This window comes from Dasypus novemcinctus, chromosome 1 (genome assembly GCF_030445035.2).
Source record: "Dasypus novemcinctus isolate mDasNov1 chromosome 1, mDasNov1.1.hap2, whole genome shotgun sequence".
NCBI classification, from domain to species: Eukaryota; Metazoa; Chordata; class Mammalia; order Cingulata; family Dasypodidae; genus Dasypus; species Dasypus novemcinctus.
In genome coordinates, this window is record NC_080673.1 from 183,555,905 (window position 1) to 183,583,300 (window position 27,396).

Below are 27,396 nucleotides of genomic sequence, written 5' to 3' on the forward strand. Positions count from 1 at the left end.
AGTTACCATGGGGCTAACATTTAACATCCTAAATTTATAACAATCCACTTGATTTGCTACCAATTTAACTTCAATAACATACAAATATACTTTTCCTATACCCTTCCATCTTCCACATTTTTTGTATTTGTTACAAATTATATATTTATACATTGTATGTCCAAAACCATAGCTTTATCATTACTTTTTATGCATTTGCATTTTAGAACCTGTAAGAAGTAAAAAGTGGAGTTACCTACCAAAAAATACAAGGAAATGGCATTTATTATTACCTATATTATTACCTTTACCAGAATTCTTTATTTCTTTATGCCACTTCCATCCGCTGTCTAGTGTCCTTTCTTTTTAGTCTGAAGACTTTGCTGTAGGGCAGATCTAGTGGTGATGAACGCCCTCAACTTTTATATATCTGGGAATGTCTTAATCTCTCCCTTATTTTGAAAGAAATTCCATCAGATATAAAAGTCTTGGTTGGCACTTGTTTTTTTCAGTACTTTAAATATTTAGGTCTTGATCTGATGGGGATAACTCATTGCTTTTCCTTTGCAGCTTTCCGAACCATCTCCTTTTCCATAGTACTGGGCAGTTGGATTACTATGTGTCTGGACATGTTACTTTTTGAGTTTATCCTGTTTAGAGGTTGTCGTCATCATTAAAGGCTTGATCCCAAGGACAGGGGTAGAGTACTAAACCCCCTTTAAGGATCCAACCACTAAATACTAGTTGCATTATCTTCTCTTCCCTCCCTTGTCCCATCCACTGATTTTACTTTCATCTCTTTTCCAGCTGGAAAACTGGCCTTATATCTTCATGCATTCTTTCTTATTTTATGTTTTATGGTAATAAATTATTATCTGAATCCTCCAGACTCAGTTTTCCAAGGCCTAAAAAGACTTTCTCTTTCATAAACCCTAGCCCTTGCAAATTAAGAGGATTTAGACTTTCCAGCCCAAACCATCTCTGTCACACCTACTGAACTCTGTTGTTGTAGCATAAAAGCAGCCATAGACAATATGCAAATGAATGGGCATGACTGTGTTCCAAGAAAATTTTATTTATAAAAACAGGCCGTGAGGCCAGATTTGGACCACTTGCCATGGTTTGCAAACCCCTGTGCTAGAGAGTAATTACAAGAGAATTCATTTGTGATACTTCAGAAATTCCTGATTATCCATTTAACAGAGAGCAGCGTAATTTCGGTAAATGAATTGTAGATAAAGTTCCACTCTATCCACGCAGTTCTAACCGGACAAAGAAGCTCTGGAGTCTACTAAGGAAAGGAGGGAGTCTGTGATCTTACCCGAAATGAGCTTTATGACGGGTGAACCAAAGCAACAAGGATCTCTGCATGTATGGCTGTGGCAACACTGGGTGTCTTTTTGCCCATGGGTTCAGGCCTGCTCCTCACTGGAACTAACTAGGTCTTTGAGACGTAAACATTTATTAGCCCATTTAGATTGGCATCTTGCCTCTGAACCATGGGTAGAAATAAGTTCAGGTGGTCAGAGGAAGCACTTTTATCATTCTCCACCACATCTCTGGGGGCATTGATTAATGTTAGTTATATTTTCTTCAGACATGGGGAAAAAAGGAGTTCATGGAGATTAACAAACTGGCCTGATTCCATCAAAGAGACCCAGTCTCTGGGAGTTCTCTAGAAACTATTTACTGTGAAGTGAAATATGTTAGTGATGATTTGCTCTTGAAAATGTAGCTGTTGTTGTGTGTGTAGCCTGAGGCTATCATTTCTGAGAATTAAATGTGTCCTAGAAGTCATGACATTCTGGGTGTGTTAGCCTTATAGAGGAGGTACAAGTGACCTGGTAAATGGGCACCAGAATACTAATTAATGCCTCATTATCTCAGAGAAGAACTGAGGGGCTGAGGTGGTGTGGAGAATGCTAACGATGTGGGCTCCTGCCCAAGGCAGACCTAGGTTAAATTGTAGCTCTGCAAATAACTGGCTGTAACACCTGAGGCACGGTGCTTACCCTCTCTGAGTCTGTTTCTTCATCTGTAAAGGTGGGAATCATTCACACATTCCTTTATGTATGGAAGCACCACTATTTAGGCACCCACTATGTATGTGCTTGTGGCTGGGGATACAACGGTAACAGATAATAATTCCTATTTCATAGGTATGTTGTGAGATGGGATAATTCGAATAAAGGGCTTGTTATACTAGTTATTGGTATTCTTATCATTAAACTTAAACTTTATTTCATCCAAGTACCTAATTAGAGAGGCTTGCCTTGGATCTTGACCTTATTTGTTGAAGACCTTCAGCTTCTTTTGAATACTTGGTTCTTACTCTTTGCTGCTCTATTTAGCCTACAGAAGCTCAACCACTTCATCTAGCTGGGTTAGCTCTTCGGATCTAACAATAGGTATTATGAAATTATTAGGTATTATGAATTTCAAGGCCTAAGGAAGGAAGGGGCCTGGAGAGCTTTCATTCTTTCAACGTTACTGAATATCTTTTATACACTAGGTAATATGCTAAATGTTGAATATATGAAAATAATGAACAACGGTCCTGGCCTTTAAGAAGCCAAGAATATTCCAAACCCAAATTCTAAAAATGGTCCAGGCAGACCTCAATGTTTCCAAGAATATAAGAAAGGTGTTCTTCATCCACTGTTTGGGCCAGTATTTGGCCAAACAAAGGTCTCGTATTTTTTAAAATTTCAAATGCAACATAGTGCCACCTGGCATAGCGTTTTCCTTGATATCTTAATCAAGGAAACCAGCTTCGTGTTCACTTTTCTTTTATTTCCACTGGACATCTTCTAACATCCTGAAAAGGAAATGTTTCTAAGCTATAAAGACCTTGGAATGTAATTTTTCAAAAGTACATTTTCAACATTCCAGGAATTTCAGGAAATATATCATTTGCCTAAGGGCAGAAGATTTAAAATACCTCTCTTGTGATGGCTTCAAATAAGTTGCTGATTAGAAAGCTGATGCATGAATATAAAGCATTATTATTCTACACTGATGCTTCAGAGGAGGGAGCTAGTCAGGGGAATATTTTCCTCCCTAACATTTTATCCCTGCTGAAATAAGTCAAAATACCCAATGTTCTTTGTATTCAAAGGTGACACTGATGACAGCACGACTGTCAGCTGCTGTCAATCCCCAGCTTTTGGAAGCAATGTCATGGTGCTTTAACTTGCTTTTCAGTTTGCTCAGCATGTCTTTGAAGCATCGCCTCTACTCATCTCTTCCACAGCTCACTGTTCAGCCAAACTGCACTATTTCAGCAGGAAATCAGCTAAATACGTAAAAGCCGTGGGCTAGCCTCCTGCCTTGGTAAGGATTTAAAGCTGTGTTTTTCAAAATGCCATGCAGACTGGTGGCATCAGCACCCCCGAGTTACTTGTTACATTGCGATTCCTTTGCCTCCTTCCCCAACTGAATCAGATAGGCATTCAGGTAATCTGCATTTAAAAAAAATGTCCCTGTTGATTCCTGTGCCCTGATGGATAGGGCCTCTGAGTTGAGGGCTTCTGTGGTTACCATGTTTTGGTTGAGCCATGTATGTTTCTTTATATACAGAGACCTTGTTTTAGGGTTCTTCAGGGAAAGAGAACTGACAGGAGATACATACATATACATATAAATATATATATGTAATGTAAATATTATGAGATTTGTTATAGGAATTGGATTGGATTGATTTAAACACAGTTGTGGGGATAGGCAAGCCCAAATTTCATACAGCACATTGCAAGCTGGGAATGCCAAAGGTTTTTGGTGAATTTCCTAGGAGAAGCTGGCTGGCTGAAGTAGAGATGGAAATTCCTCCTTCTGAAAGCATCACTCCTCCTTTTAAGACCTTCAACTGATTGGATGAGACTTCTCTCACTGTTGAAGGCAATTTCCTCTGTTGATTGTAGATGTAGTCAGACATAGATCGACACAATTCACTTACTGATGACTTAAATCCACAAAATATCCTCAGTAACAATCAGGCCAGTGCTTGCCTGACCCAAGTGTCGCGTTAACACCATGACCTGGCCAAGTTAACACATGAACTTAACCAACACAGACATCAACAATTTGCAGGAGCTAGTCTCAGATAAGCAACTGAATGCTGTGGGAAACTGGCTTACCTGTTTGCTTCGTGCCCCACATTGGGCACCACTTGCTGCAGTCAGCTCACAATAGGTTGGCTCGAAGGGAAGGCAACACAGAATTTTACAGAAATAATGAACAAAGAGAAATATGAGAGAGGAACCAGGGAGCTTGCAGCTTCTGGAACTGAGAGCCCTGACCCTAGTTTTCACATCATATTTATTAGGAACTCCAAAGCAGCTGTTCCTCATCAGCACGGCAACATTTCCAATAATTGGGGGCAAGTGCAACAAATAGGGAACAGGTATGCCAGTTTCCCACAATACCTGAACATCTCCACAAAAGGCAGATCTATTATTATGATCCAAATCTTCCCGAAAAATCTTTGTTCTTTAAATACATTATGACATATTTGGAAATAGGCTGACTCGCAATCAAGTATACCTTTCTAGATGGCTGTGTAAATCCTGAACAAAGACAGAAAACAAATCAAATTTTTAAATTTACATTAGCATATCTTGAAAGAAGAGGAGCTTGAATAGTGGGAGTAGAATTATAACCTTCAATGGGAAGGGAAAAGCCCTCAGTTTGGCTAATACACAGGCAAGATCTCTTTCAGCTTTATTTTAAGAAAATGAAAAATAACTGTCAACACCTTGGGGCTCCCTTCCTCCAGGGAAATCTTCAGGTTGGCTGTACTTTCTCCTTGGCTCCACTGCTCAGGGCTCCACTTCTACCTGCAATGTTTCTATGATCACAGATGGCAATTTTGTTTAACATTTTTGTTTGAAATAATGATAAATTTATAGGTAATTGCAAACAATGTACAGGTAGGTCTTTTATACCCTGCATGCAGTTTTCCCAATGGCAACATCTTGCATCGCTCAGCACCAGGAAACTGACATTGGTTCAATCCACAAAGCTTATTCAAATTTTACCAGTTTACATGCACTCTTGTGTGTGCATGTGTATATAGTTTTACACAATTTTTATCACATATGTAGATCAGTATAAGCACTACCACAACGAACTACAGAACTGTTTCATCACCACATGGCTCCCTTTAAAGCCTCACCCACACCCCTCTACTCCCATCCCTCATCCCTAGCAACCAACAATCTGTTCTCCATCTCTATAATTCCACTCACTTATTTTTAATAGCATTTTTAATAGCCCTTGAGGCAACCTCTAACCATACTGAGCTTCCTGCTTGGACTGTCCAAGTTACTCTCAAGGTACCAATTACTGATTTATTACTGCATTAGTTACAAATTTGCATGAGTTTTTAGTTGTCTCACTATAACCCTAATTTTCCTATAAACATTATTTTTAATGGACAACTTTGCTGAACATGTAGTTTTTCAGAAATGTCTATTCTGTGTCACAGTAGAAATATCTACATAATAGCTCGAACATGATAGAAGTTTATTTTTTGCTCACAGAAGGGTCCAAGGAAGACATTCTGTTTGACAAGCATTTCTTCTCCCACTGGCAATCATGTTACCCAGAAACCTTTCGTCTTGTGACCCTCCCATCCTCTAGAGTCATGCTGGTGTTGCATCTATCCAGTGGAAAGGAACAGAGAAAATGGAAGGGGTACACTTGTTTCTTCAAGCTTCGACTAGGAAATACACATATTCCACTGGCTAGAACTCAGTCAATGGCTAACTGTTATGGCTAACACCTAACTGCAAGAGAATCTGAGGAAAGTAATCCAGCTGTAGGCCTATGAAAAAAAGAAATGGAATCTAGGTGAACTACCAGTCTCTGCCACTTGACTGCCACTCAATTTGAAATTTTCCCTTCTCCATCTGATAATCTAAATTTGACACATTCTTCAAGACCTAAATCAGTTCTCACATTTTCCATGAAGCCTCATTAATCACTCTATCCATCCTGGACTTTTCTTTTCTTTGCGTTCCAGTTGCACTTGGAAACAGGGCAAAAGATTCTGTGTATCTATCTATATTATATTCTATCTATGTTGGTTTATCTCTGTAGGTTTTTTGGAATAGGATTTTCTTTTTATATTTTCACAGAATCTCAAGTGACTGGAAAGTTTAGGACGAGTGTGGAGAGACACCAATGTCCTCTGTGTGGACTCTGAGGTCAGGCTTTCTTTGTGATTACTACAGAAATCTACTGGGCAAAGTAGTTGGACCACTGAAGGCTGCTTATAGCCTACTACTCACCTATGTCACAGCTTCAAGCCAATGGGAACTAACACAGAAGGAAGGCTTTAACCATCACTAATAAATGAGAGCCTTTCTAGAAGGTGTTCTCAGTTTACTGGTGGTGGGAATTGACCTGAACCTGAATATCTCATGTTCTGAACACATTTGGGATCTATGGAAAGAGTCATAGGATGAAGGTGATCCGAATACAAATTGAAGAAATTGCTACCTCCAAAGCTGTCTGTCTGCCCCTCCTCAGGGTTCAGGTCACTCTGCAGAGTGGCTAATTTGAGATGTGTGTCAACCATGCTCCCAGGGACAGACTACCTTCATACTTTTTATTTGGATCGTCGTTGAATACAGTTTTTGAATGCAGTCCAATCACCGGTGCAGCCCCATCTAAACATTAGTCAACTTCAACTGGTTCTTGCTGTTCTAGGCATCATGACCCCTGATGATAGGGATGGGAGAGGTAGTGGCAAACAGGGATTTTCCTCAGTTGTCTTTCACTTTTTATCAGTAAAGGGAAATATCCTAGTAGTCTCCGCGGCAGACTTCTCCCTTCATCTTATTGGCCAGAAACGTGCCATATGGCCATTGTTTCCAACTAGTCTCTCAAATGAATAAAAGCAAATAATTATGAATAAGCCACATGCAGATAATGAAGAATGGACCAATGATTATATGTTTTTCCATTTATTTGGCCTGCATGGCAGGCTTTGGAGTAGGAAAGGGACTCAGAGTTTATGGGCTTCTCACCTCTACTTCAGAGTTTGGACTTTAAATATACTCTATTGGTTCACAATTTTTTCTCACTTCTCTTATGGAAAACCAGCTCTGGTTGAACTGAGTCATTATAACCAAACTCATATGAAAGGCTGAAAAAAAGAGACTAGATTGCTAGTTTATTAGTGTCCAGGAAGATAAAGAACTGCCAACCACACCAGCACAGGTAACAGATGGTCAGTATCACCTCTTGTCAACAGGCAAACTAAGTTAGTATAGGAAGGTTGGTTTATTCCCTGCCTCCTTCCAAAAAGGACTTCAGTGCTGTTGCGAGGGAGTTGGCTATTTTTAAGGAATAAGTCACCAATGAGGCACAGTGAGTCATTATTGATTAAAAGGTCAAATCTGCCAAGTTCTTGGGAAGATTCATATCAACTATCAACACTCTACCTCTCCTGGACAATGCTTGAGAAATTATTTTTTTCTCTTCTCTCTGTTCTTAATATTCCATAAGAACATCAGGACTGGGGTTCACCTTACTGGTTTGGGATTCTGAAATCTGCTCTGTCATCTCAGATTATTACATTCCCAGCATTATATTTGTAGTTTGAATGACTGTCATCGGGGGATGCCAATGCCCCTTAGTTATATAGGGATGGGATAACTAGTCAGCATTTCTATAAGTGTGAATAACTCAGGAAAAAGAAAAACACAGAATCTCCTGAGTACAGGGGAAATGACTACTAGAGGAGGATGTACAATTTATGGGTCCTTGATAATGATGACTATACTTATGAACCTTTTTTTTTGAAATTGAAACTTAGCAAAATATTATAGGTGCCTAAACGTTACCTCCTGAGAGCTCCTTGTTGCTCAAATGTGGCCTTTCTCTAAAGCAAAACTCAGCATATAAATGCATTACCATTCCCCCTAGTGTGGGACATGACTCCTGGGGATAAGCCTCCTTGGCACTGAGGAACTGGTACCAAGAGCCAACTAGCAATGCAACTGGAAAAAGATCTTGACCAAAAGGGGGAAAGGGTAAAGACAAATGAGTTTATATGGCTGAGACTTCAAAGTGAGTTGGGAGGTCATTTCAGAGCTTACACTTATGCACATCTCAGCAGGAACTCCTTGACTGCCAAAGTAAATATTACCTCACATAGTGGGGCTCCTGAGGGCACTGGAGACATCCAGACACTATAGGCAGGGCAGATAGCTCAGGAGTTTGGCACCCTGCCAGTGGATCCTACTTTGGAATTTATGCTCCCCAGTGTGATAGATTGGACTCAATTGTGTTTTCCCTACACGTGGCTCTGCTGCCACTCTATTTGAACCTGAAGTTAGTACTGGAGTTGACAGTTGCTATGTCTAAGAGACTTAACTCTTCGGGCTGTCCATGTGCCAGTTACACCCTGAATCTCAACAGACTTGCAGCACCTACTCTCCAGTTCATTGGACTCACCTAGGACAACTAACAAGTAGATGATGACTGAAAACCACCACCTTAATGGACAGAGAGAGTCCACAACTGTAAGCAAGAAAGTCCCAATCATTTTCCCCATGGGATCTAAGCCCCCTCTCAATTAGAGCTGAAGTGGGCATCACTATCATGGAATCTTCAGGAATGGGGAATGGATGATGGACTAGAGTAGACTTATAGTTGTTCTACTGTAGACTTGTTGTGATTCTAGCAATAGAAGAACTTTTCTCATGGATGTGCAGGCAGTGACCACTGGAGGTTCTGAGGGGAGGGAAAGGGAAAAATAGGTGTAATTTGGGGGCATTTTCAAGACTTGGTAATTACCCCAAATAACATTGCAATGACAGATATAGGCCATTGTGTAACTTGTAATAACTTGCAAAAATGTGCGGGAGAGAGTGTAAACTACAGTGTAAACTATAAGCATCACTTAGTGACAATGCTTCAAAATGTGTTCATTAATTGTGGCAAATGTACCACACTAATGAAGGATATTGTTAATGTGGGAAATGTGGGAGGGCTAGGCAGTAGGGTATATGGGACTCTCCTATATATATATATATATTTTTTTTGCTTTATGTATTTTTTTTTATTATTCATTTAAAAAATATATTACATTAAAAAAATATGAGGTCCCCATTCACCCCCACTGCCCCCACCCCACCACTCCCCCCACAACAACACTCTCCCCCATCATCATGGCACATCCATTGCATCTGGTGAGTGCATCTCTGGACATCGCTGCACCTCATGGTCAAAGGTCCACATCATAGCCCATTCTCCTATATTTTGTGTGTAACATTTATGTAATCTAAGTTTCTTTTTTTAAAAACATATTTTTTTAAAAAAAGGAAAAAGGAAAAAACAATACCAGGTGAAGTGAATGATGCTTTCTCTAAAAAAGTATTTCTACTTACAAAAAAATGTGGTACACAAAATGTGAAGGAAAGAAATGCAAACCCCTAGTCTAGCAAATGGGATTGAGGAAACAGAAATTACTCTAGATATTTTAATGATGAAAAGGACTTAATGCAGGGAATAGGATATTTACAAAAAGGGAATAAGATGTTTACAAAATCATTGGAAGGTCTGAGGGTATGGACTTGAAGATGAGTTTCTAGAAATAACTGAGAGCACTTAAGAACTGATAAACCATACGTGCTACCACCACTTTGGTTAGTGATTTCAAGAATGCACTGCTGAGACTGTGTTCCTGGTAACAGGAAGCTGTAGTTAAGGAGACACACTCCCATCTCACACTGCTTTTATTTTTTTAATTTTTTTTTTTTTAATTTTTTTATTTTTTATTGACTTTGTAATAATATTACATTAAAAATATATATGTGAGGTCCCATTCAACCCCACCCCCCCACCCCCCCTCTCCGCCCCCCCAACAACACTCGTTCCCATCATCATGACACATCCATTGGATTTGGTAAGTACATCTTTGGGCACCTCTGCACCTCATATACATTGGTTCACATCATGGCCCATACTCTCCTCTATTTCATCATGTAGGCCCTGTGAGGATTTACAATGTCCGGTGATTACCTCTGAAGCACCATCCAGGGCAGCTCCATGTCCCGAAGACGCCTCCACCTCTCATCTCTTCCTGCCTTTCCCCATACCCTTTGTCCATTATGTCCACTTTTCCCAATCCAATGCCACCTCTTCTATGGTCACACTGCTTTTAGACACCCAGAAAGCCAGAGAAGGCTGGGGCTGAAAACCTCACGTTTCTATTCCCTAGCTTGCCAATGACAACAGTCAAAAAGGAGCAGGAAGATGCCTCCACTGTACTGCTTTCCAGATCTCAAGTGAGCACATTTAATTGACCAAACTCAATTTGCTTCTAGGAATGCTAGTTGGGACAGAGCCTGGAGAATGTAGTTTGTAGTTTTCAAGCCTCAGGCATATGGTAAGGCACAGGAGAAGAGGGCTGAGTGAGCCAGTCTACACTGCACGTTCCTAGGCTCAAGAGGCTCACCCACTACCCAGTCTATGCTAGCCCTAGTAATAGCCATGATGTCCCCTCTTTCACTGAGCGCTCCCTGAGTGACGCATGCTATGCAGAGTGCTGGAGGAAGAAGAGGTGCTGAACTTTGAAACACATTTGCCTGATTCCAGACACCACAACTCCCCACCATTACTTGACTGCCCAAATACCTGCTGTTATTCATCACTTCTCCATCCACTGCCATCATTCTAAGTCAAAGGCTTCTGAAACTCTCCCGCACTCCATTTCAAGTGTCAGTATGCCCAGGCTCTGGGCGTTCACAGCCTCCTGACCTGTCTCCTGTAGTTTTTCTCTTACTCCTTTCATGGGGGAATTGTAACTATCTTCACTGTTTAGTGCTTAGGGGAAGTCTTCTCTACCTATCTGTCTACCCTCTGGAGAGAGAATTGCCTTACTCATCCCAGGGAAGATCATAAATTACCTTCTGCTACATCCATATCTACTTTTATGTCATCTCTCTATCAGAAATAGAGAAGATGAAGGCGAGACTAGGCTGCCTGAATTCTCTTAGTCTCAGCAAAATGTAATTACTACGTTTTTTTCTTTTTCTGATCACCGGAGACATGTACGAGCAAACCTGGTTACTGATGTCACCACTCCCTCACTCACCCCTTCCCGCTGCTCTTTGAATTTTGGCTTTGGTGTGGAAGTTATTTCATTAAAATTGCTTAAGAATCCTCATTAGAGAGGTTGGCAACAGCCAGATCCCGCTGTGCCTCTTAAGAGACTCTCCCCTCCCAAACATTTTAAAGCACATGGGAAGGGGATGGTAAACTAGTGTGGTCATTCTTTGCATATTTGCATCTGCCATTGAAAAACAACTCTTTCTTAACTTAAAACATCCTCATACGATGAGGTGTCACCTCTTTGCTCCTGTTCCCTGCTCTCTCCCTTCTCTTCACATTTGGGTTCATTCAGCAACCACCAGAATGGTAAACAATCTTTGGGACTCATTCTTATGATTTATTCATCCAACAAACATTAAGTGAATGCTTATTGTGTGCCAATTGTTGGGAAGAGTAGGTGAATAAATAGTCAGGAACCCGCCTACCAGAAGCCTTCAATTCCGACATTAAACAAGTCAAAAAAACTTGAACAGAATATATATAGTATTTATTTAAAACTAGGCTCCTACTTAGATACAGTGTTAAAGAAAGGCTTCTCCGAGGAAGTGACTGTGGAAAGATAAATTGGAGTTAAGTTGCAGATTACAGCATTTTATTCAGGACACCAAGGAAGTGCTGCAGCAAGGAAGTGGATCACTTGCCAAAATGAAAGCAGCTTGGAGCTTCTAGGGATGGTAAGCAATTTTTAATGCCATAGAAAAAAGTTAGATTGACTCCTATTGATTGTCTTATAGAGGTAGGTTTAGGGAAGGTGAGCTTTATTTTGTAACTGAGTCAAACATAATGAACTGGGGGCTTGATTGGCTATTTGGGTTTGCTGCCTGGGTGAGAACTGCAAATTTCAAAAGTTATCAAGAGGAAACTCAAGAAGGAGTTCAAGGAGGAATTAGGGCACTTTTTTTTTTTCCTCTGAGGGGTCCCCAAGGCTTTCTCTATTATAATTTTATCATGACACTTACCCTGAAGGAAAAGCAGGAACTAGTCATGCAAAATGAGGAGGGGAAGAACATTCAGGGCAGCAGGCACCTCATGTGGGAAGGTCTGGAGGTGAGAAAAGGAAAACCTGGTATGTTCCAGGGCTTGCAAGGAGGCCAAGTGGGGTCAGAGGGAGGAGGGCATTTGATGTTGTCAGCAGGAGTGAGACTTTGAAGGACCTTATAGGACATGGTAAGAAGTCTGAATTGTATGCGCAGTGTGATGGGAAATTGTTGAAGGGTCTATTGAAGGGTTATAAGAAGTGATGATGTGATATATATGTAAGAGATAATTCTCGCTGTTGAGTGGGGACTGGACTGGGATGGGGGTGGGAGAAGAGTGGAAGCAGAGAGGCCATGGCAGTTGTCCAGAGCGAGATGACAGAGGCAGGGGAGGTAGAGAGAAGGTGGAAGGGATAAGACATGAAGACTTGGCTGATAGATGAGATGTGAGTGGCGGTGAAGGGGAGGAATCCAGGATGCCTTCTGTTCTTTCAGATGCTGATAGGGCTCATCCTCAAGAAATCCTGACTTGGGGCTTTTCTGCTCCTGGGGGCTAATGGGCTTTAGGACTTAATAATATGTTTTTGGCAACCCGTCCTTTCTTCCCTTCTAGCTATATTCTTGTGATTTCTTTCAACTCTCAGTCTAGGCTACCTCCTGTCCAAAGACTAGACCATGAAATGGTCAGTGGGTGAGTGGTAAAGAGCACAGTCACAGAAGCCAGACAGGCTGGTCCAAAACCTTGCTAGTTCCTGATCTCACCTGGCTTCTCTGAGGCATAGCTTCCTCAGTTATAAAATGGGGTGAAGAAATTAGTACCCACATTGTAGGGATACAGGGAGGATTTGATGAGCTCCTACAGGTAAAGTCTTTGGGGAAAGTGGACGTGGCTTCCACCTACCATATGGGAGGACCTGGGTTCAATCCCTGGGGCCCCTTGTGAAAAAGAAGAGAAAGTGTGTCTGCGTGGTAAGCCAGTGCCCACACGAGTGCCTGTGTGGTGAGCCAGTGCCCTGCACAAGTGAGTCACACAGCAAGATGATGACGCATCAAAAGAGAGATAAGGGGAAGTAGAGCAGAAACCAGGAACTGAGATGGTGCAATTGGCAGGGAACCTCTCTCCCTGGCAGAGGTCTCCAGGATCAAATCCCAGTGAATCCTAGAGGAGAGAAAATGAGAAGAGTAGACAACACAGACAGCAAAAACAGCAGGGTGGGAGGAGGGGAAGAGGGGGAAATAAATAAATAAATCTTTAAAAATAAATAAATAAAAACAAAATCTTTGGAACAGTGCTGGCACACAGGTATAGTGTTATTTTAAGTGCAAATCAGTGGGACCAGGTGCTTTTGAGCTGCCTTTATTTTATTCTGCACCCACCCTTAAAGCAGGATTTAGTGCTTCAAGTCAACCCCAGAATAGATTCAACCCCACAGTGGATTAAACAAGACTATTTGACTAAGTATTTCATGGCACTAGAGGATGGGGAGTTGTATTAGTCAGCCAAAGGGATGCTGATGCAAAATACCAGAAATCGGTTGGTTTTTATAAAGGGTGTTTATTTGGGGTAGGAGCTTACAGATACCAGGCCATAAAGCATAAGTTATTTCCCTCACCAAAGTCTATTTTAACACGTGTTAGAGCAACATGGCTCTGATGGCTGAGAGCATTCAGGCTCTTCCTGGGTTTCTCCCTTCCAGGGTCTTGCTTTTCTCTGGGTTCAAAGTTCCTTTCTTCCCAGGGCTTGCTTCTTCTTGGGCTCAGGGATCCTCTTTTCCTGGGGCTGGTTTCTCTTTCCTTTGTGAGCTTACTTCCTGGGGTTCCAGCTTAAGGCTTCAGCATTAAACTCCAACATCAAAACTCTATCCCCTGCCATGCCTTTTATCTGAGTCCCCACCCACCAAGGGGTGGGGACTCAACACCCTAATGACATGGCCCAATCAAAGTCCTAATCATAACTCAATCACGCCCAGGTATAGACCAGATTACAAACATAATCCACTATTTTTACAATTCATAGCCATATCAAACTGCTACATGGGCTTCCTCCAGAGTGCACAGCATTTTGCTTTAAATTTTTTCTGAAAGGTTGATGCCTTCTCTCTCCCCTGCCACTAGCTGTTGGTCCTCCCTCCCCCTGCAGTTCCCCCTGTAGTCTCCCTGCCACCTGGGACTGTACCCTCCTTCCCACCTCATCCCTTAGTCTTTTCACAGAAACAAGTGATGGCTTTTTTGGTTCTCTGTCTTTTATTTCCCTAACTTTTTGTCTTTATTGTTTCTTTCCTTCTATTTTCTTCCAGTTTAATTTCTGTTCTTTTACTAATCCTTGAGATAAAATTTTAATTCACAAATGTTTAGCCTTCTTTTTTCATTACTATTAAAACATTTCCCCCTAAGCATGGATTAGGGCTGTTATGCATAAGTCTTGATAGATGGTATTTTTATTATCATTTGGTTCAAAATACTTTCTCATATCTGTTATAACATTTTTTGACCAAAATTTTTTTAGAAGACTATTGCTTAATTTCCAAGTATGGTTTGTTTATGTTATTTATTTCTAGCTTAGCTGCACTGCAGTCAGATGACATACTTTCAAAAAATATATTTTAATTTATTTTTAAAAGATACATAGATCATAAAATATGTTACATTAAAAAAATATAGGGAGGTGGATTTGGCTCAATGGATAGAGCACTTGCCTACCAAATGGGAGGTCCAGGGTTCAAACCCAGGGACTCCTGACCCATGTGATGAGCTGGCCCATGCGCAGTGCTGATGCACACAAGGAGTGCCGTGCCACGCAGGGGTGTCCCCCATGTAGGGGAGCCCCACGTGCAAGGAGTGTGCCCCATAAGGAGAGCCGCCCAGCACGAAAAAAGTGCAACCTACCCAGGAGTGGGGCCGCACACATGGAGAGCTAACACAGCAAGATGATGCAACAAAAAGAGACACAGATTCCCAGTGCTGCTGACAAGAATACAAGTGGAAACAGAAGAACACAGTGAATGGACACAGAGAGCAGACAGGGGGGAAGGAGAAGGGGAGAGAAATAAATAAATAAATAAATCTTTAAAAAAATATATAGGAGATTCCCATATGTCCCACTTCTCACACCCCCCACCTTTCCCACATCAAAACTTCTTTCATTAGTGTGGTACATTCATTGCATTTGATTAATATATTTTGCAGCACTACTACACAGCATGGATTTTAGTTTATATTGTAGTTTATACTCTCTCCCAGTCCATTCAGTGGGTTATGGCAGGATATATAATGTCCTGCATCTATCCCTGCAATATCATTCAGAACAACTCCAAGTCCTGAAAATGCCCCCATATCACACCTCCTTTTCCCTCTCCCTGCCTTCAGCATCTCCAGTGGCCCCTGTCTCCACATCAATAATATAATTTCTTCCATTGCTAGAGTCACAATAATTCTGTAGTAGAATACCAGTAAGTCCACTCTAGTCCATATTTTATTCCCTAATCCTGAGGACCCTCAGGTGGCGATGCCCACTCTACCTCTCAATTGAAAGGGGGCTTCAATCCTACATGGCTGATGGATGGGACTCTCATGCCCACAGCTATAGACCCTCTCAGTTCCTTGGTATGGTGGTTGTCCATCCTCACTTCCCTGTCAGCTGACCTGGGTAAGATGCAACTCCACTGAGGCTCAGGACTCAGTTGGCACATGGACAGCCCAGAGATTCAAATCTCCTGGGTATACGCCAACCCAAGCACCAATCACAGGTTCAATAAAAGGGACAGAAGAGGCATGTGTAGAGAAGTGACATCTAAGTCCAACTCTGTCACACTCAGGAGCACAAAATCCAAATTAGAGCCCACAGGCAAGGTACCAAACTCCAGAGCCATCTGCCATGACCATAGGACCTAGGTGTCTGTAGCCCTCAGGAGCACCACTACCTGGGGTAGTGTCTACTTTGGCTGTCTATGAGATCCTGCTGAGATGTGCATAAGCATGACCCCTCTGATAACCTCCCGGCTCATTTTGAAGTCTCTTAGCCACATAAACTCATTTGTCTTTGCCACTTCCCCCTTTATTCAAGATCTCTTTCCAGTTGCATCACCAGCCAGTGCTTGGTTAGTAATCCCTCAGCACCAGGGAGGCTCATCCCTAGAAGTCACGTCCCACACTGGGGGTAAGGTAATGCATTTATATGCTGAGTTTGGCTTAGAGAGTGGCCACATTTGAGCAACATGGAGGCTCTCAGGATGTAACTCTTAGGCACCGTGCAATGCTAGGTCAAGTTGAAATTACAAGCACACAGGTTTATAAACATAGTCATTAGTACCAAGGGCCCATCACTGGACCATCCTTCTTCATTGGTCATTGCCCCTGCACTTGGGGGATTGTTGCTGTTCCATTGGGGAATGTGCAGAGCTCCCCACGATGGCAGCACAACACTCCCTTAGTTGTGATGTGAATCTCTACCCACAGATGATGTACTTTGTATTATTTCACTGCTTTGAAACTGGTTGTGACTTTTTGTATGGCCTGGCATATAGTCAATTTTGCTAAAGGTTCCATGTGAGCTTGAAGAGTATGTGAGCTTTGCAGTTGTTTGGCACAGTATTTTATGAACATACATTGTTAAGTTTGTTAAACATAGTATGTCTATATCTTTACTAATATTTTGTGTTAACTTGTTTTATCGGTTGCCAAAAGGTATATTAAGATCTACCGCTGTGATTGTAGATTTATCTATTTTTCCTTGTTTGAGCAATTGGGTTTTAAATGTTTTTAACTACTTTATTAGGTATATACAAATTTAGACTTACTATATCTTCTGGCGAACTGAAACTTTTATCAGTGTGAAATATTTCTTTTTATGTTTAGTAATGCCATTTGCCTTAAAATCTACTTTGTCTAATCTATGCCAGCTTTTTGTTTGTTAGTATTTGCATATTTTATCTTTTTCAATTCTTTTACATTCAACCTTATTGCAGTATTCTGTTTTAGATGTGTCCCTGTAAACAGAACGTAAATGTTTTTTAAATTCTAGTCTGATAATTATTGGCTTCTAATAGGAGTATTTAGCTCATTCATATTTAATATGGTTTCTATACATCCTATCTGTTCTATGTTTTTCCCCCTCTTTCCTTGCCTTCTTTTGAACAAATTATTTTATATTATTCAAATTTTCCCTTGTGTTAGATTGGAAATTATACTTTTACTATTCTTTTAGTGGTTACTCTAAAGATTACAAAATATATTCTAGATTTATAAAAATCTAATTTTGATTGGTATTTTCACTGTCTTCTCAGACAAGAGAAGCATCTTGGGAACAATGCTTTCCAAACTTCAGTGTGCATATGACTCACAGGGAATCTTATTAAAATGGAAATTCTGATTTAGTAAGTCTAGGGAGATTTTCATTCGAACAGGCTCCATGGACCATTTTATGAGTAGAAAGGCCTTAGAACATTTAACCCCATTACTGTCTTAGTTTCCCAGCCATAAAATAAAGACCATACAATGGGTTGGCTTTAAAACAACAGTTTATTTCTACTGAGCTTATCTTTAAAGGTTTAGCCTAAGTTTCCCTTGTTCTGATCATTTTAGGCCAAATGTCACAAGGACTCCTATAGCCTACTTAATATATATTAGCTTGCATGGTTGGCTGCTTTTTAATGTTTATGCCCTGTTTTCCAAATAAAATAATAGGATTCCTGAAGGAAGGGTATGACATACTTCTTATCATGTTAGCCTTGTCATTAACAATTATTATGTTATGAATGTACATTGATTTTTCCTTCGTTTTACTCTCTATACAGCAGAGAGAGATCCTTTAGTTGTGTATATGATACATTTCAGCTTTTGGTCACTTTTAAATGTATTGAGGTACAGAAATAAATGAAGACCATTGTGACCATTTGAAGTTCTTTTTTGAACCTCACAAGATTATTCTTAAACTAATGTGTGTAGTTGATTGCATTAGATTCACTTTGATTAGATCACCTTTGATAGGACTGTGTCAGTGAGACATGACTCAGGATGGTTTTCTGCCCTCTTGCTGGGTCTTATTTAAACTGAGAATACATATAGAGAGACAGAAAAGTGAGACTACCATTTTGATCTTGTTATGTGAGAAAGAGGACTCGAGGACTGCTGGCAGCAGAAGCTGAAGCAAGAAGGCCTCAATAGGCTGGGCCCCCAGAGCCGCTCAAGGCTTAGAAGATGAGCCATATGTCTGAAGTCCTACAGCTGAACTCTGGGAGACGGCAGATTCTGGAGGTAAAGGGAGAGACCTTGGCAGAGATTGGTACCATCTTGCCTTGCCACATGGCAGGATGCCAGCATCACCAGTAGCTGACTTTGGTGAGAAAGCATCTCTGATGGTGCCTTGAATTGGACATTTCATGGCCTTGGAATTTTATGATTTTCCCCTAATAAAATTTCCATTCTAAATCCATTTCTGGTACTTTGCATTGGCAGCCCTTTGGCAAACTAAGACAACCACCCAAATGAAAACAAATTGAAACCACTAATCCAGAACTTTCTATAGCAAGGCTGTCAGTCACCATCACTTGCATCTGACAGAAACACAAAGGAAAGCAGGACAGTAAGAAAAATTTATAGTGAAAGTAAGGGAGTTTCAGATGTGCTCTGATAGGAAGTTGTTGGTACATAGAAGCTGGAGATGAGATAACTATAAATAGGACATCTTATGTGATTGGTTTAGGGAGCATATTTGGTCTTTTGTAGTTGGTATTGATCTGGAAACAGAATAAAATCTCATAGGCAATGAGGATCAACTCTAGATAGACAAGTAGGTTTTCCCTTAATGCAAGGTATATTTAAGTACAGAAAGATGTGTAAGAAATGGCACAATAAGAAATCTAGAGTAATGCAATTGTCTGCTACTACTCATGCCAAGAAGTTGTGACTGTCTGTATTCCATCTGAGCACAGGAGGTATCATTAAAAACTTCTGCCTGAGTTAGTGACAAATTTCTTACAGACTTTTCTATTTTTATGATTTCTACTACTGGGAACATTGAATTAATTGCATAAACAATGGGTCAGTAATGCCCCTAAGGAGAACATCTGAGTAATCAAGGGTAGCCTTGATTTGGAGCTTGTATATAAATTGGAATTTCCAGCCTTGGTGATTTAAAGAATTAGGATCTCTGTGTTACAGACAAGTTTAGAATACTATTCCTAAAGTGCATGAGGTGTTACTCTGAGGTGAATAGGACCAGGCTCCTGGATACAAAGTAGTATCTGGTAGGGGTACATGGAAATCTGGGGAAAAAGTTGTTTTTGATCTATAGATTGGAACCAAGGCCTTACTTGAGCTGAGATACATATTTGGTTCTCAATTAGTCATTTCCAAGTGGCAAGTGTTTTGGCTCATCACCCTACGAAGGGTTGTTGAATTCAAATCTAGAATGACCTAGAATCTGATCAATAGATTGTAATAATTGATTCCTTTTCAGGGAGAGAAAGATGCTCAATATTATTAGCCATTAGGGAAATAACAAATCGAAGCCACAGTTGAAAACCACTTTACACCCACTAGGTTGGCTTTTAAAAAAAGGAAAATAACAAGTGTTGGGAAGGATGGGAGAAATATAGGAACCATTATACATTGTTGCTGGACATGTACAATAGTGCAGCTGCTATGGAAAACTGTTACTTTCTCAGAAAGTTAAGTATAGAATTAGCATATGACCCAGCCACTCCATTTCTAGGTATATACCCTAAAGAGTTGAAAGCAGGGACTCATATTTTTGTACACCAATACTCAAAGCTGCATTATTCACAATAGCTAAAAGGTGGAGACAGCCCAAGTGCCCATTAGTAGATGAACAAATAAATAAAATGTGGTATATACATACAATGCAATATTATTCAGCTGTAAAAAAGAATGACGTTCTGGTACATGCTACAACATGGGTGAACCTTGAAGACATCATGTTGAGTAAAGTAAATCAGACGAAAAGGAAAAATATTGTAAGGTTCCATTTATATGAAATACCAAGAGTATGCAAATTCATAGAGAAAGAAAGTAGATTACAGGTTAAGAGAGGCTGTTTTTGTTTGCTAAAGGGGTGCTGATGCCAAGTATAGGGATAGGGAAAGAAAGTTGTTAAATGGTCGACTAGGGGCTTCTGGCCAAGTATATTCGGTTGGGATGGATCAGCACTCTTACAAAGTATAGTAGTCAGTACTTTCACATAATGTGTTATGTAATCTTCACATGTGTACTTATATAACCAATTGGCTTGTAGCCACTTTTGTATAAGAATGTATAAAAGCTGGTAGCTTGGTTATTAGACACATGGGATAGAGAGGGTATGATTAAACTATGAGCACTCTACCAGCTGCCCCACGTGCTTTCTTCCAATTATCTACCAGATCAGAATCCCGCCACTGGCTGAGCAACTTGGAATACCTGACACCAAGTACCAGAAATCTATTGGTTTTTATAAAGGGGATTTATTTGGGGGTAAAAGCTTACAGTTCCAAGGCCAAGAAAATTCCAAACTGAGGCACCATCAAAGATACTTTCTCACCAGTCAGTTACTGTTAATCTTGGCATGTTGCCACATGGTAAAGCAAGATGGCCACTGATCTCTGCCCAGGTTTCAGCCTTCCCCTCCAGGCTTACCCTTTCCTCTTGAGCTCTGTGGGCCCAGCCTCTTGAAGCTTTGTGCTTAAGTGATCCCATGGTCCTCTCTCTCCTGGCAGAGGGCTTGTTTCTGGGACTCCTGTATCAGTCTCAACTGTTCTGCTCTGTTCCTGATTTCAGCTGTAAGTCATTATGCAAATGGCTCATCTCCCCCCTGGACCTCAGCCGTTTGAGCCTCATTACATGGCAGGATCAAAAATGGCAGTGCGCTCTCTTCCTGTGTTGGTCTGAGTGAGTGCTCGGTTTAATTCAGACCCAGCAAGGGGGCAGGGACTCAACCTGAGTCCTACATCACTTAGTCCAATTAAAAGCCCTCAGCAATTGTAACAAGTAATCTAATTAAGGCCCCTCAGCTGACTAAATGCAATCAAAGGGTATCATACCCAGAGGAATAGATTACAATATTTCTTTTTCTTTACCCATCATAATCGTTCCCTTTGGGGGTTCGTAAAATAATCTGAACTGCCATAGGGGCCAAAGTGGGGAATAGAGTGGGGAGTTATTCCTTAATGGATACAGAGTTTCTCTTTGAGGTGTTGAAAACATTTGGTAATGGATGGTGTTGATGGTAGCACAATATTATGAATATAATTAATACCATTGAATTGTATACTTGAAAGTAGTAGCAATGGGAAACTTTACATATTATATGTGTTATTGTAACAAAAATTAAGAAACAATTGTTTTGCCACGTGTTTTAGTTCAGGCAAAGCGGCTATTTCCCTTTCTAATTTCTGCTTTGGAATTGGGTTTCCAATTTCATCTTTAACTCATTGATATAATGAGATGAAAGGGCTGCTGTTACACTGTCACCTTCTTTAACTTCCAAATGTTGTCTGAAAGTATTTTCTAGTCTTTCCAGTAAATGTCCCATAGTGTTATATTTTCTCTGTTTGCATGATTAAATTATGGCCCAATGAATTTTCCCTAGAAATGTTTTGGAGATGCTTTTAGGAGACTTGGTGGAAAGAGAGACCCTCTATATCCCTTTCACAGTAAGGTCAATCAGCTTTCTTTTTCTTTCTTTCTTTTTTTTAATTAAAAGTTGTTTTACAGAAAAATCATGCAAAAAAGAGTTCCCATATACCACCCTATTATGAACACCTTGCATTAGTGTGGTACATTTGTTACAATTCATGAAGGAATATTTGTGAAACTGTATTATTAATTATAGTCCATCATTTACAGTAGCATTCATTGTGTTGTACAGTCCTATTTTAAACCACTGTAGTGGGAACTGGGGTTGGCAGTTACCCAACCCAGCAGGTCTACCTCAGTCTCTCAACAGCATAAAAGAACTCAAGAAAGGGAAGTGGACATGGCTCAACTGATAGAGCATCCACCTACCATATGGAGGGTCCAGGGTTCGATACCCAGGGCCTCCTGACTTGTGCAATAAGCTGGCCCACGCACAGTGCTGCCACACAGAAGGAGTCCTGTGCCACACAGGGGTACCCCCATGCAGGGGTGTCCCACGTGCAAGGAGTGCGCTCCTCAAGGAGAGCCACCCTGCATGAAGAAAGCGTAGCCTGCCCAGGAGAGGTGCCACACACACAGACAGCTGATGCAGCAAGATGACACAACAAAAAAGAGATGCAGTTTCCCAGTGCCTCCAGATAATGCAGGTGGACACAGAAGAACACACAGTGAATGGACACAGAGAGCAGACAACAGGGGGGAAAGGGAGAGAAATAAATAAAATAAATCTTTTAAAAAAAAAAGAACTCAAGGAAGAATTCTGTTTCCGAGCAGCAGATGTGCCTCAAGTGATTGAGCTTCCACCTACCACATGGGAGGTCCTGGTTCGGTTCCTGGTGCCTTCTGGAGAAGATGAGCAAGACAGCAAGATGGCATGATGAGCTAGCGCAACAAGATGACATAAAAAGATGATGCAACAAGGAGACACAAAGAGGAAACACAATGAGAGACACAAAAAAGCAGGGACCAGAGGTGGCTCAAGCAATTGAGCACCTCTCTCCCACATGGCAGGACCCGGGATTTGGTTCCTGGTGTCTCCTAAAGGGAAAACAAGCAGACACGGAGAGCACAGAATGAATGGACACAGAGAGCAGACAGCGAGTGCAAACCACAAGGCCGGCGGGGGAGGGATAAATAAATAAAAATAAATCTTTTTTTAAAAATGCTGTTTCCCATCATTTTGGGGAGGATGCAGGCTCTAGTGGCATCTGGTCTTTCTCACTCTCATGGCCCAGTATGCCAAGGCTGGTCCTCTTTTTGGGTCTGCTTACTACCATCTTCTTTAACCTTTTAAGTAGGACCATGTCTCTTCAAAATTCTAATTAAGTTTATTTCTTACAGGATCAATACCTTATTAATCATGTGAGAATTTTATCCAGCGCCACCCACGGTGCCAGAGTTGTCGTCCCCCAACCACAACAGAAAAGCAAGAGGGTTCATACCTTGTCAGGTACAGCCTACTCCCCCTAACCAGCAGGAAGTAGCTACCGAAGAATGATCATCGCCCTTCAGCACCCCCTTAAGAATAAGGGTGTAAACCCTGTGAAGGGGAGTTAGTATAGTGAAAGCGGGAAGACAGTTGGCCCAGCAGACAACATGGCCAACAGAGAACACGGCCGACAGACCACATGACCATGAGACCCCGTCCAGAAACCTCTTGAGAAGAAGGCTGCAGAAAAGACCCTGCAAGATCCTGGCCATGAGAATCTCATTTGTAACAAGAGAGAAAGCCCTGGATATCCTCAAAAGGCCTCACTGCTGGCCCCCGGAAAAATGACAGATGAGGCAATCAATCAGAACAGCAAATAGACTTAAAAAAATCCCTTTTCTAGGATTCTACATGCATAACTCACCCTGCAGTGCTCTCGCCATCCATGCCTTGGGCCGTGTACTTTTCTCATTTTCTTGTTTCTTTTTAAACTCTTTACTCCCTTGCCTACCCAAAAAATAAAAAAAATTTTTTTACTCTAATAAGATATATACAACTTAGAATTTTCCCTTTTAACCACATTCAGATATATAATTCAAAGCTGTTAATTACATTCACAATGTTGTACTACCATCACCACCATCCAGTACCAAAAATTTTCCATCAATCCAAAGAGCAACTCCTTACAATTTAAACATTAACTCCCCATTCTCTAACCCCACCCTGGTAACCTATATTCTAATTTCTGACTCCAAGAATTTGCTTATTCTAATTATTTCCTATCAGTGATAGGTCCTCTGATAAAATATTTGTCATTGTGCGTCTGGCTATTTCACGCAACAGAATGTCTTCGTGTTGCAACATGTAATAGCACTTAATTCTGTTTTTATGGCTGAGTAATATTTCATTGTATGTATTCACTACATTTTATTTATTCATTCATTTGTGATGGACACTTGGGTTGCTTCCGTCTTTTGACTATTGTAAATAATGCTGCTATGAACATTGGTGTGCAAAAATTTGTTTGAGTCCCTGCTTTCAATTCTCTTGGGTATATACCTAGAAGTGGGATTGCTAGATCATATGGTAATTCCATACTTAACTTTTTGAGGAACCACTGAACTGTCTTCCACAGAGGCTGCAACATTTCACATTCCCACCATCAACAGATGAGTGTCCCTCTTTTTCTACATTGTCTCCAACACTTGTAATTTTTTTTTAATAGTAGTTGTTTTGGTGGGTGTAAAATGGCATTTTATTGTGGTTTTGATTTGCATTTCCCAAATGACTAATAATGTTGAACATCTTTTCATGTGACTATTGGTCATTTGTATACCTTTTCTGAAGAAATGTCTATTCAAGTCTTCTGCCCATTTTTAACTTGGATTGTCTTCTTACTGTTAAGCTGTAGGATTTCTTCACATATTCTGGATATTAAATCCTTATCAGATATGTGATTTCCAAATATTTTCTCCCATTGAGTAGGTTGTCTTTTTACTGTCATGATAGTCTTTTGATGCACAAAAGTTTTTAATTTTGATGAGATCCCTGTTATCTGTTTTTTTTCTTTTGTTGTTTGTATTTTGGGTGTAAAGTCTAAGAAATCATTGCCTGACACAAGGGTCTAAAGATGCTTCCCTATGTTTTTGATAAATGCCTTAGAAAAGAAATGGAATAAGATTTCTCAAGCTGATGGGCAGCAGTTTTTATTGGTATACAAAAAAAAAAAAAGATTCTTTAGCCAAAGCTAACGTACGATTTAACCAACTTAAGCAACAACAAACTGGGCTCTTTTCCTAGTAAATCACCCTCCTTGTCCTGCAGTTGCCTCTCTTTAGCCAGATCTTTCTCTTTCTCCATACCCTCCTGACTTACCTGCTTCTGCACCTCTCTCAACACCTCCATCCTCTTCCCCTTGTGCAGACCCCCTACCTTTACCCAGTGACTTTTCTAAGACCCTTCAAATGTCAGTAACCTCTAAAGAGCCATCCCTCCCATGAGCCAGGCAATGAGAGAATTTAAACATTGGACCCAAGCTGAATTAGAGCTTTAAGTAGACCTATACCTGGGGTGCCTAAGCAGTAGCCCGAGCCCCAGCCCAGCCCGCAGAGCCCACTGAGCAGCCCAGGGCAGCACCAGCAGCCTGAGGTGGTGTGGGGCTGGGCCATTTCCCAGCAGCCCTCAGAGGCTCACCCCCCTGCCCATGACCATGAACTCCCGCTATGTACAAGCCATGTGAAAATCCCGTACCCCATTAGAAAGACCACCAAAGTGAGAACAAAAGGAGGTTAATTATTTAGAGCTTGCTTTGGCAAGGGTGTTAGTCACCCTCACTAGCATTTGACAAAGACTCAAAAGCAGGCAGGACAGTGGAAAGGCTTTAGAGTGAAAATAAAGGAAAGCTTCAGGTGTGCTCTGATTGGAGGTGTTGACATGGGGAGGCTGGAGTTGGGCTAATTAGAAAGAAGATGTGATTGGTTTGGGGAGTATATTTGGTCCTCATTGGTGGGACATGAGCTGGAAACTGGGACAAAATGAAAAATAGAGAATCTGGCAGTCATTGACCAAGTCCTGCCATTTTGGGCCAGTTGCTGCAGAGGTTGTGGGTTAGAAATCTATTGTCATATATTATCTGGCCATTGTCTTTTTGTATAGTCAGTCTCCCAAGGGGGAAGTCATTTCATTGAGCAATTTCATCTCATTTAATCATCATAACTGTCTTCTCTATGTCTCTAACAGATGAGGAAAGCAATGCTATGGGATTATGAGTAAGAAATCCAAGGACATAGAACAAGTGACACAAACAGAATTCAAACCTAAGAATGTTGGACCTCAAGGACCCCATTCTTTTAACCATGTTTCATCTTGGAAAAACTATGATATCATTCTGATGTTGCCTTACCTGTTAAAATATTAGCTGCTCATTAAACACTTGTTGCCTGAGTGAATGGATGAAAATAATTTTGGAGCACTTCTTTTTAAATTGCCTCCAGAGCCTACATTAAAAAACAAAAAATACCTTTAGTGAAGACAAATCTTGATGACAGACTTATTTTTTGGAAACAGACAAACATTTTTCTGAATTAAGGCTGTTGAATAATGTGAGCGAACCAGTTGGCTCAAAACCTAAGCGTTTCCATTAAGTAAGAAGATGGAGCTTTGGAGTTTTTCATCTTTGCATGTGATTGACAGTGTGGCTTTGAAGGCATTTCAAAGGACAAGTTGCAAAAATAGCTGCATTTTGGGAATAAGAACTCAACTTTCCAAAAGTTTGGATAATACTGCTGTTTTTAAAATAAGCTACATTTTTAATGTATTTGTAGTTTCTCAGTGTAGTTTTTTAAGTTCTCAAATGGTCTATGTAATTTATAGAGCACCCATTATGTGTCCAGTGCTGGCCTTTAAACACAGATATCTAATATAGCCTTTTTCAACCAGGAGTACATAGTCTATTGAAAGAGGTGGAAAATGCACAACTGTAATGCTATATATAACAAGTACCATGACTGATAAATGGCTGGATGCCCTGGGAACCTGCAGGAGGAACAGCGGTGTACTGGAAACATTTAATAACTGACTCGCCTCATTGGAGGAGGAAGGACTTGCTCATTTCCGAGTTGTAAATGCTCCCAACATGGTGGATTTCAGGCTACCAACATGAAAGGGGAGTTGGGAAGATAGGTGCATGCAGTAGGACACCATTATATGCTATTTCCATCATACAGATACAATAGATGTAAACAAACTCAAGAGATAAGTAATAGTAAAATATATATTACCATTATTTTTAATATAATTAAATTATAAGCTCAAATGATTTCATTTTTAATAGTGGCTGTGTTTAAAATCCGCCTCCAAGTTCTGAAAATTTAACCTTCAGCGCTTGCAAGCTAGCTCGAGGAGGTGCCCGTGGATTCCAGCAGGCCACTAGATAAGAACATCAGATTTTTTTGTAGGTTCTCTTAAGGTGAAGATTGCACGAAAACGGAAGGCAGGGATCTTGCTTTTTCATTTCCATTATCTCCAGATCTTCTTGAATGATCAAAGTAATGCATTCATTACTTATTTAACAATTTTTTAAAAGTCTCTATTACATTCTGGGGACAGTTCTAAGCTCTCAGGGATATCGCAGGAAAAACTAAGGGCCTGCCTTCAAGTTCCGTATATTTCAATGGGGGGTTGTGTAAATAAACAGATGTCTTAGAGTCAGGTCAGTGATAAGTGTAGTGGACAAAATTCTGCAAAGTAAAGGGAAAA

The 27,396-nt window shown here is 40.6% G+C and overlaps 1 long non-coding RNA gene across 2 annotated transcripts in view; it reads right to left on the reverse strand.

Moving 5' to 3' along the window:
* LOC131279147 (uncharacterized) overlaps positions 1-27,396 on the reverse strand; it is a 108,503-nt gene that overhangs the window by 80,750 nt on the left and 357 nt on the right. Inside the window, exons 2-4 of one of the 2 annotated variants that reach the window (XR_011649544.1) lie at positions 26,042-26,135; positions 23,564-23,646; positions 819-4,814 (exon numbers count right to left, since the gene is read on the reverse strand). This is a non-coding gene — a long non-coding RNA (uncharacterized lncRNA). Of the gene's footprint in view, positions 1-818; positions 4,815-23,563; positions 23,647-26,041; positions 26,136-27,396 lie in introns of those variants that run through there. The other variant, XR_009186487.1, reaches the window with a different exon arrangement.